The sequence below is a fragment of the Carassius carassius genome, chromosome 15, assembly GCF_963082965.1.
Source record: "Carassius carassius chromosome 15, fCarCar2.1, whole genome shotgun sequence".
NCBI classification, from domain to species: Eukaryota; Metazoa; Chordata; class Actinopteri; order Cypriniformes; family Cyprinidae; genus Carassius; species Carassius carassius.
The window spans coordinates 23,134,523-23,144,097 of NC_081769.1; the positions used below are offsets into that span (position 1 = coordinate 23,134,523).

At 45.0% G+C, this 9,575-nt stretch overlaps 1 pseudogene; it reads right to left on the reverse strand.

Annotated features, from left to right (window-relative positions):
- LOC132157932 (thyroglobulin-like) overlaps window positions 1-9,033 on the reverse strand; it is a 35,843-nt pseudogene extending 26,810 nt beyond the window's left edge.
- Window positions 9,034-9,575: the final 542 nt, after the last annotated feature.

Here is a 9,575-nt window from a genome sequence, read left to right on the forward strand (position 1 = left end):
TGCCACTGTATTCTCCAAGTTGGACCTCCGCAGAGCGTATAACCTCATCCGGATACGCGAGGGGGACGAGTGGAAGACCGCCTTCATCACCCCTACTGGCCACAACGAGTACTGCGTGATGCCGTATGGGCTAGTAAACGCCCCCTCCGTATTCCAGGATTTCATGCATGAGGTGCTCCGGGATTTCCTCCAATTCGTCCTAGTTTACATCGATGACATCCTGATATACTCCCGGAGCCAGGCCGAACATCGACGCCACGTTGCGGAGGTCTTGCAACGCCTGAGGGACTTCCAGCTCTACCTAAAGGCAGAGAAGTGCTCATTCCATCAGCCCTCAGTGCAGTTCCTTGGCTATACCATCGACCGCAGTGGCATCCGGATGGACGAGGGGAAGGTAAGCGCTGTCCGGGATTGGCCCATTCCTACCACCATAAAGGAACTACAGCGATTCCTTGGCTTCGCTAACTTCTATAGACGATTCATTCAGAACTTTAGTACCATCACCAGTCCTCTAACCAACCTCCTTCGTCAGAAGCCCAAGTCCCTGTCATGGACTCCTGCCGCCACCGAAGCCTTCCAGGCCTTGAAGCTGGCCTTTACGACCGCCCAACTCCTCGTGCATCCTAACCCAGATCTGCCATTCGTCGTGGAGGTGGACGCCTCTACCACCGGAGTGGGTGCGGTCCTGTCTCAACAGCAGGGGACGCCCAGCCGCCTCCATCCATGTGCCTTCTTCTCCAGGAAGCTCAACCCGGCGGAGGTAAATTATGACATTGGTAACAGGGAGCTACTTGCCATCAAGCTTGCCCTGGAGGAGTGGAGACATTGGCTGGAGGGAGCCAAACACCCTTTTCAAGTTCTCACTGACCATAAAAATCTGGAATACCTTAGAGCAGCCAAGAGACTCAACTCCAGACAAGCCTGCTGGGCGCTATTCTTCACCCGCTTCCAGTTCTCCATCACTTACCGCCCTGGGGCAAAGAATGTTAAGGCCGATGCTCTGTCCAGATGTTACTCACCCGAAGAGAGGTCTGAGAACCCCGAACCCATCCTCCCAGACAAGGTAATAGTTGTCCCTATCACTTGGTCTGCAGAGACCCTACCTCCAGCCGAAGCTCCTAACAACACTCCGCCGGGTTGCCCACCAGGACACCAGTACATCCCTAGGACACATTGCACTCCTCTCATCCACGCCACCCATACATCACTTGGCACTGGTCACCCGGGGGTCAATGAAACCCTCTCGTTGCTACGGGAACGCTTCTGGTGGCCCAACATGGCCTCGGATGTCAGAAGGTACGTGAATGGATGTAACAGCTGCGCCATGTCCAAGAGTCCTCGCCATCTACCATCTGGCAAACTCCATCCTGGATTTCATGACCGACCTTCCTCCCTCTGATAATAACACATGTATTCTGATTGTTGTGGATCGATTTTCTAAAGATTGTCGGGTTCTTCCTCTGAAGGGTCTCCCCACTGCCATGGAAACGGCAGAACTGATGTTTAACCATGTCTTCAGGTACTTCGGCATTCCAGAGGACATAGTGTCGGATCGGGGCCCCAATTCATCTCCCGGGTATGGAAAGCATTCCAGTCCCTCCTAGGTGTGGCCATCAGCCTGTCCTCTGGCTACCACCCGCAGTCCAACGGGCAGACGGAAAGGAAGGTCCAGGAGATCGGACGCTTCCTCCGTACCTTCTATCACGGCCACCAGAACTCCTGGAACCAATTCCTGGGGTGGGCCGAGTACGGCTACCAGCCACCTCTGTTCCCCTGGTCTGGAGAGCCCTCTGATGTTCCCGCGGTCGACTATTGGTTCCGGGAGAGCGAGAGGGTCTGGGACGCGGCCCATCACCAACTACAACGGGCGCTCCATAGACGCAGGACGGCAGCCGACCTTCGCCGTTCCGAGGCCCCCCAGTACCAACCCGGTCAGAAGGTCTGGCCGTCTACCCGGGACATCCGCCTGCGTCTACCCTGCCGCAAGCTTAGTCCCAGATTCATTGGCCCGTTCACAATCACTCAGCAGATCAATCCGGTCACCTACAAACTTCCTCCCGAGTACCGGATTCACCCCACTTTCCATGTCTCACTCCTGAAACCTCACCATCCTTCTGTTCTTTCCTCCACAGAACCTGGCAAGACGGAAGCCCCCCCTCCTCTCCTCCTAGATGACGGCGCAGCCTATTCGGTCAAGGACATCCTGGACTCCCGGCGGCATGGTGGGCAGCTGGAGTACTTAGTGGACTGGGAAGGATACGGTCCAGAGGAACGCTCCTGGGTCCCACGTAACAACATCTTGGACCCCGCCTTGCTGGATACCTTCCACTCCAGACACCCCAACCGACCAGCTCCCAGGGGTAGAGGACGCCCACCACGACGTCAGGGTCCCCGGCCCTCAGGAGCGGGCCCTGGGGAGGGGGGTACTGTCACAAACACGCCAGGTTCCACCTCCACACAATCACGGCGCACACCCTCACCTGAATTCTAAACATCACCACCTGATCCTCATCACCTGTCATCCACCACAGCACAATAAAAGTCACACACACGCACCCAGTCATTGTCCGGTCACGTTCGCGACAAGCTCATTCCTGCGCTAACTATTAGGACTAACTCCTCTTTACCTTCTCTCCAAGGATAACCTCCGAAGACCCTCCTTCCATCTTCTCTCCAAGGATTGCCTCCAAGATGCTCCAAAACCCCAGGGTGCGTGTGTGTGGCCCCTTCCTTCCCGGCACGGATCCCAACACCCATCCGCTCCTCACTTCCCGCTCCTCTGCTTGTCAATTCAATAAATACCATCTTTCATCTGTTACTCCTCTGTCTCTGAGTGATCCGTAACACAGGGACTCAAATTGAGCAATCAATTTAATTTGAGTTTGTGACATGAACTCTTTGAACAACTGAAGTCATTAAAATAAACTCCTACATACAAACATAATACATAATTCAAAACCCTACTAAAATAAAGTACTACATACAAATCAACTGAATTAAGGGACAGACAGCATGATTTTTCATTCCACATATTTTCTTGTTTGTGAAAGTTGTGTTACTTGAAAAGTTCCACTACTTTAAAAACACATGAACTACTGTCATACTATATAAAATGTAAAAATAAAACTAGTTCCTTCCTAACACTGACTGTAGCACATACCTTTGCACTGTTCATCTGTCACTGGAGCATCAGAAGATGTCCAAGAAGTTGCTCCCCCTGTGGAGAGACACACAACCATCTGCCAGACATGGGGTCCTTCTGGGCTGACAGGAATTCCCCTTTTTTGTACAACTCAGTTTACTCTGCTGGCACTCAGTAAGACCTAAGGAGCATCAAGACAGCGAGAGGACAAATAGAAAACAAGAGGAAAAATCACAATCACTCATTTTCCTCTGAAACCTGTTATCTACATTTTGACAGAGCTGCCATGTATAATTGTAACTATCTACACCTGCTATTCTTGAGTTTGTGTGTTGGGCTGGGCTGTTTCAGCTTGGCCTTTACTCACAATGAGAAGCACTAAAGGCTCCCTGGGCCACAGTGGATGTTCCTGAGGGGCAGGGAGAACAGAAAACCTGCCCTTCTTCCTCTTGAAAAGTATCACTTGGACACGGAGTACACACACCACCACTAGAAAAAGAGCCAGCAGGACACACTACTGCATGTGAGAGGGGATAAAAACACAAACACACCGGGAGCAGAGTGATTAAGCTTGGATAATGATGGTGTTGAGTGGAAAAAGAGGAGAAAGTGTTAGAGATACAGAAGAAAGATTAATAATAGAGGAGGAAAAATTGCATACAGTTTGAAATATTACCTTATACATATATACAATTTTGCTCACCATATTTCTATGCCAGTAAACTAAAACATGCACCAATTCTAGAAAACTTTATAGGTGCATATTCGGAAATACTAGTAATGCCATTTTTCTTTATGGTATACAGGCCAGTCTGTCATTAAGACAACCAACTGGTACAGAAGCCAACCTACCACACCCAGTGGATTGTGGGAGCTGCTTATAGCCATCCATGCAGCTTAATTATGGAGGAGTAGAAAGAGCAAGAGAACGGTCATAGAGGAAGATAGACTGGTATGACCCACTTTGGATTAATTCCCTCATGCCATTTAACAACATTTCATGGCCAAGTGCCATATCTGCAAAATATACACATGCATTTATTTAGAAAGAAAATCACGTAATAATGTAACAAATATATTAAATATACAGAAATGACTAAATAAGGTGCATAAAGCTGTTCACACCAATATCATAGAGATCAGGCAGAGATGCTATTGGCAGGTCGGAGAGTCTGGCCCTAAAGGTGATGCATTGTCTTTATAATATTGTGTGGCTTTTATTTTTTTTAAGTTTTTAATACACGGAAATATATATAATAAGTGGGAAAAAGGGTTCCTCACATGGGAACCATCATGAGCATCAAAGCAGACTGTGTTGTATCTGTAGGCTGCAGAGGCCTGTAGTTCTCACGTCTCGCAGTAAAGCAGCCTGTAGCTGAACATTCTGGGTGCTGCAACTCTGTTGACCAATAGCCAGAGACAGCTTCAGTTGTAAGGACACCTGCACTGTCTGTAAAACCCGAGGCTCTGATGGACATCACAGACACACAATTGCTCAGTTCAAACAGATACACAGCAATTAGAGCAAAATACATTTCATAGAACGACAAATCCCGAAGGACATACTGCAACCACCTGTGAGTGTTTTAACAGGTAAATAGGACAGTGTTTGTGTCTGTGGCCTTTACTTTGGCAGGCGTAGGATAATGGAGCATCATCGAGCCAGTTTTTGGCCTTGGGATCATACAGGAAGCTGGCGACAAGAAGGGTGTTGACATAACCTTGGTCACAGAACAGCTCAAAGTGCTTCGTCTGCTGACCCGCAACATTCGCAGTGCTACACAGAACAGCACCATGGGAAATATCTCCAAATGGAAGAGGGCACTCGGGAACTGAAAAGGGAAAGAATAAGGGGAAATCATGTTGCAACAACTTTACAGAAAAGTTGTTTATTTACTGTCGCAGGCTGGGGTTTGTCCTGTGCTGTGAAGGGTGCGTGTCCCTGGCAGTTCCTTTCCGCTTTGAGAAACACACCAACAGTAGGACAGGTCACACTGCGGGGGTGAGAATCTCTGCCCGTCCTGCACACAATGAAGCTCATAGTCCACACGACCTCTCTCTGCAATGCCAGAGACTTCTGTAGAGGACACCAACCTGCACCTACAACACACAACATGGGCCTGACATGGTACCTTTCTCAATGCCCCACTGCTTGATATGGTACTAAATCTTAGTGCTAGAATAACGTTACTATCACCCTCCAACCATTGCTCCTTTCAATTTTGAATTTGGAAAAACGGGCCACTTGTGCTATGAAACTAAATTCCTAACAACCTTTTATTTCCCTAAAGGTTTATGGGTAAATTATGGGTAGGTTCAGCAGCAAGGAAAGGGTCAAGCTTGTGATCGATTGACAATAAATTTGACCAACAAAGGCTGTTGATCGGAGAACATGTTGCACTAAATCACACTCTACAGATGAATAGATGAAATAATTACACTGCAGTTTTCCAGACTGGTGATGGCAGGTTGGATGGCTTGTCCAGTTATTGGACTTACACACAACCCCTGCCAATGGCCTAAACTGGGCTTCTGGAGTACCGAAATTCACCATCCTACAAACACGTGCACACATACGATGAGACAGACAAACAAGAAATGCAAACCTTCAGCGGTTAACATAGAATGTTGTCTGTATGTATAATACAATCAAAAAAAAAGAAAAAAGAAAGAAAGCCTCACCTCCTCACATGATGGGTTGTACATGTAAGTGATATCAGAGAATTGTTTGTGTCCAATCCGAGAGCAGGAAGTGACTTTGTAGCCTTTGGCATGTAGTTTGGCTTGGGGGACATTTTTTTTTTTTACAAATCAGCTTGCATACTTATTCACAAACAATAAGTCAAATCACAAACAAAATAACTAAATCGAGCAGTTAGCCTAACTACTTTAATTATTATAAAAAGACTGGACATAAATATGGTATTGGACTCTCACACTGCTGAGAGGGTGCAGAACTAGACATCAGAGAGCCTGTGATGTATCTTCCCTCCTCATCAACACAACAAGTGACCTATGATATCAAACAGCAAACAAATATTAGAAGAAAATTATCTGCAAATACATTTTTTAAACTTTCTATTTATCAAATAATAATTTCCACAAAAATAATAAGCAGCACGACTACTTCTAAAATTGATAACAAATGTTTCCTGAATAGCAAATCAGCATATTACAATGATTACTGAAGAATCATGTGACACTGAAGACTGGACTAATGGCTGCTGACAATTCAGCTTTGCCATCTCAGGAATAAATTACATTTTAAAATACAATTATATTTCACATTATTATTGTTTAGAACAGTGGTTTATGTGTCAAGCCTTTTACATGAAAATCAGAAAGTATGTTGTTGTTTTTTTATCAGGATAAAAAACAAATGTGAAAAATGGTCTCATCTGTGCTTTGGTAGCACTGATTGGGCAGCCACTGGCCATAAGTTCACACTATGGGATGTAGGCTGGTATCCCAGCATTAAACTCTGCCTGTCTTTGTCATCGGACATCAGTTTGCTCAGCCAGTAGAAATGTAGGGCTGTCAAGAAGCGAAAGCAAATTAAGCCTTAGTATGAGTGAAGCATTACAGCACATCTCAGATGTGTCCTCTCCCAACCTTACAGCTTTTATTAAATAACTGGAATGTGTAGGCACCTTTGAAGAATATATAGTAGGGTTCAAATGTATTTATTTATTTATTTATTTATTTAAATAGTGCAGATACATTCTCTATACTCTTAAATATAGGTATTTTATTTCATACATTTATTTTTATATTATTTTCAACAACCTTTATTTCCAAGTTCCATCAGATGTAGTCTCAGACTTTTGAACCTTCTTGTGCAGTTTTTGAGCTTTTATTTTGAGACTGATCAAACATAAGTCTGTACTGGAATGAGCTGCGAGTCTCAGTGCCGAGTTGAGTTTGCGTGTCTGCTCCAGCTCCTCGGGGCTCACATAGACACTCTCTGCCAGGAGAAAACTGTAACCCACAGGTACATGTGAGCTGTTTGAAGCAGAGATCAGCTCTTCAGCTTGCTTCAGGAACTCAGAGACCTGATTTTGAACAATAGAGCATGGAAATGGACCTGAAGAGACACACAAAAGAGATCATGGGAAGATAGTAGTACTGCATTACTACTATTAACTACTACTAGTATTATTAGTATAATAGTAGTAGGAGATAGTACCACTGCATACAGTACATTAATTGCTATAGTATATAATTTGTATAACTCACATTTGGGGATTTGTTCTACAGGAGCCTTACTACTTGCTAGCATGTCTCCTTGAGGGTTAACGCACCAGCACTGACATATGTGAAAGCTCCCAAGAGGAAGACTGAAATCTGACAGTGGGCCTGGATAACCTGTATACTTTCCCACTCACGGTAGAACTCAATCGCTTGTTCTGGAGGCCCATCACACCGAATCTGATGCCAGCTGCCATCATAAGCACAACGAGGGATGTACACTACAGAAAGCTGGGTTACTGAAGATGGATCATAGAGAACAGAGCGCACTTTGGACAGGAATTGCGGGGTGGCTGTTGCCTGGCAGCTTGTTTGCCTATAGGAATATCAGTAAAATAATATTAAAAAGTCATAAATCTAACTTTTACATTTCAGATTTGAATAATTACTGTTAATGTGATTCCAGCTTAGTAAAGTGTAATGCCTTCGTTGTGAATGAATTCCTTTGTGAAGATACCTTGCAAAACTGAAAGCAATTAAGCTCCATAAAAAAATGAACAAAGTCTGTATAATGCATTATTGAGATGTATGGCCATTTGTTTGTTACATATGTGCCAGATCATTTGAATGCGTGTCTAATTAAATGCATGAATACTGGAAGGATCCTCTCTGGCTCTGTAATTAATCATCTATGGTTAGCATTCAGACTCGCATTGAAGAGAGCTTCCTGAGCTATGAATGCTGAGTTTCATTCCAGAACAGTCCATGCAGAAACAACTTTTGCCAAGGCACTGATGTGCAACGTAAGCACCATCAGTCTCACATTTAGGAATGAAGACCTCAGATCCTGCAGAACTGCTGGCTTTGACTGCAATCGCCATCTGACGTTCTTTCTCACACTGGGATGAGCATCTCGGTATGGACCCAGTGATGTGAGAACCTGTTATTTCCAGACTACTAGAGTCCACACACCAACACTCTGAGCCCTGACACTGAACTTCCTGGTATCGCCTATCCTCAGTGCACTGGGGCACGATTGGGTTGAGGTGGAAGTCACAGACTTGCAAACATCTGTTTCTGGAAAATGGCATGAAGTTGATACAACTGGGTGCTTTCTTCTGCCTTTCAACTGTTTGATTGCTTTTTGAAGGGTAGTGAGAAACTGCTCATTGTCAAGAGTCATTGAAACAAGTTTAATCATATCTCTGTTGTTTTTCAGGTTCACTGAACGGCAAAATGCATCAGAGATCTCTTGGTCTAGATTAAAACTGGCAGAGTCATCTGTAGGTCTTGGCCAACTGCATCAAATCAGTCACAGCTTGCATCAAATAAACTTGACTGAAACTCATCGTACCACTGTTTCCAACAGTGCCCGTGAAGTTGAAATTGCCAGTGTTCATTAGGAATTTTCCTTCAAAGAGATATTCCTGGAGTCTCTTGGGATTCGGGGCAAGAGCTCCAGAGGGAAACATGCCTTGGAGGACCTCTGCCAGGATGTCTCTGACATTTGGATGCTCCAGCTCTGGCAATGACTGAAGAAGACCATAGTTGGCCAGAAGCTCCTGATATTTAGGACTGCAAGTACCAAGAAAAGAGAGGGTGTCTTTGGAAACAGAGAACACGTTGCTCTTGCTGAAGTCTCCAGCTGGGCCATAAAAAAGCCAGAAGAGGACTTGTCTCCTCTCAGACAGGCAGTCTTTCATTCCAGCGCCTAAGCAAACAAGAAACACAACATTAGTCAGTGCACAACTCCATTGTACTCAAGGTTTCACTCACCAAGAGACTGGTAAAGTTTTTAGTTTTTGTTTCACCGGTCCCTTGGCAGGTAAAATCACTCCAGCAAGCTTAAGATCACAATAACTAAAGAATAAATTGTATAGTTAAAGCACCACAAAGTTCTATCGCTAGACGAGATTAATTAGATTAGTTTGCAATGTTTGCGTGGATTTATTTGAATGCATCTAACTTCCTGAACATTACTTATGATATTGATTAATAACATTCAAGATTTACTGATACTAAACTGTCATGAAACAGAACTGTTAATATTCCATAACACACATACAAAGGCCAAAATCACTACAATTTTGGTACTGACTGAAACTGGGTTGGGTTGGCACACATGCTCCATTATCAGTACAGGAGGGTACAAAGGAACTGCCAGCCTGAGTAGCTGCAGCCCATTCATTCTCACACAGGGTTGGACCTTATTAAAAAAAAGTAAGAGTTCGGTAAACACTTGTAC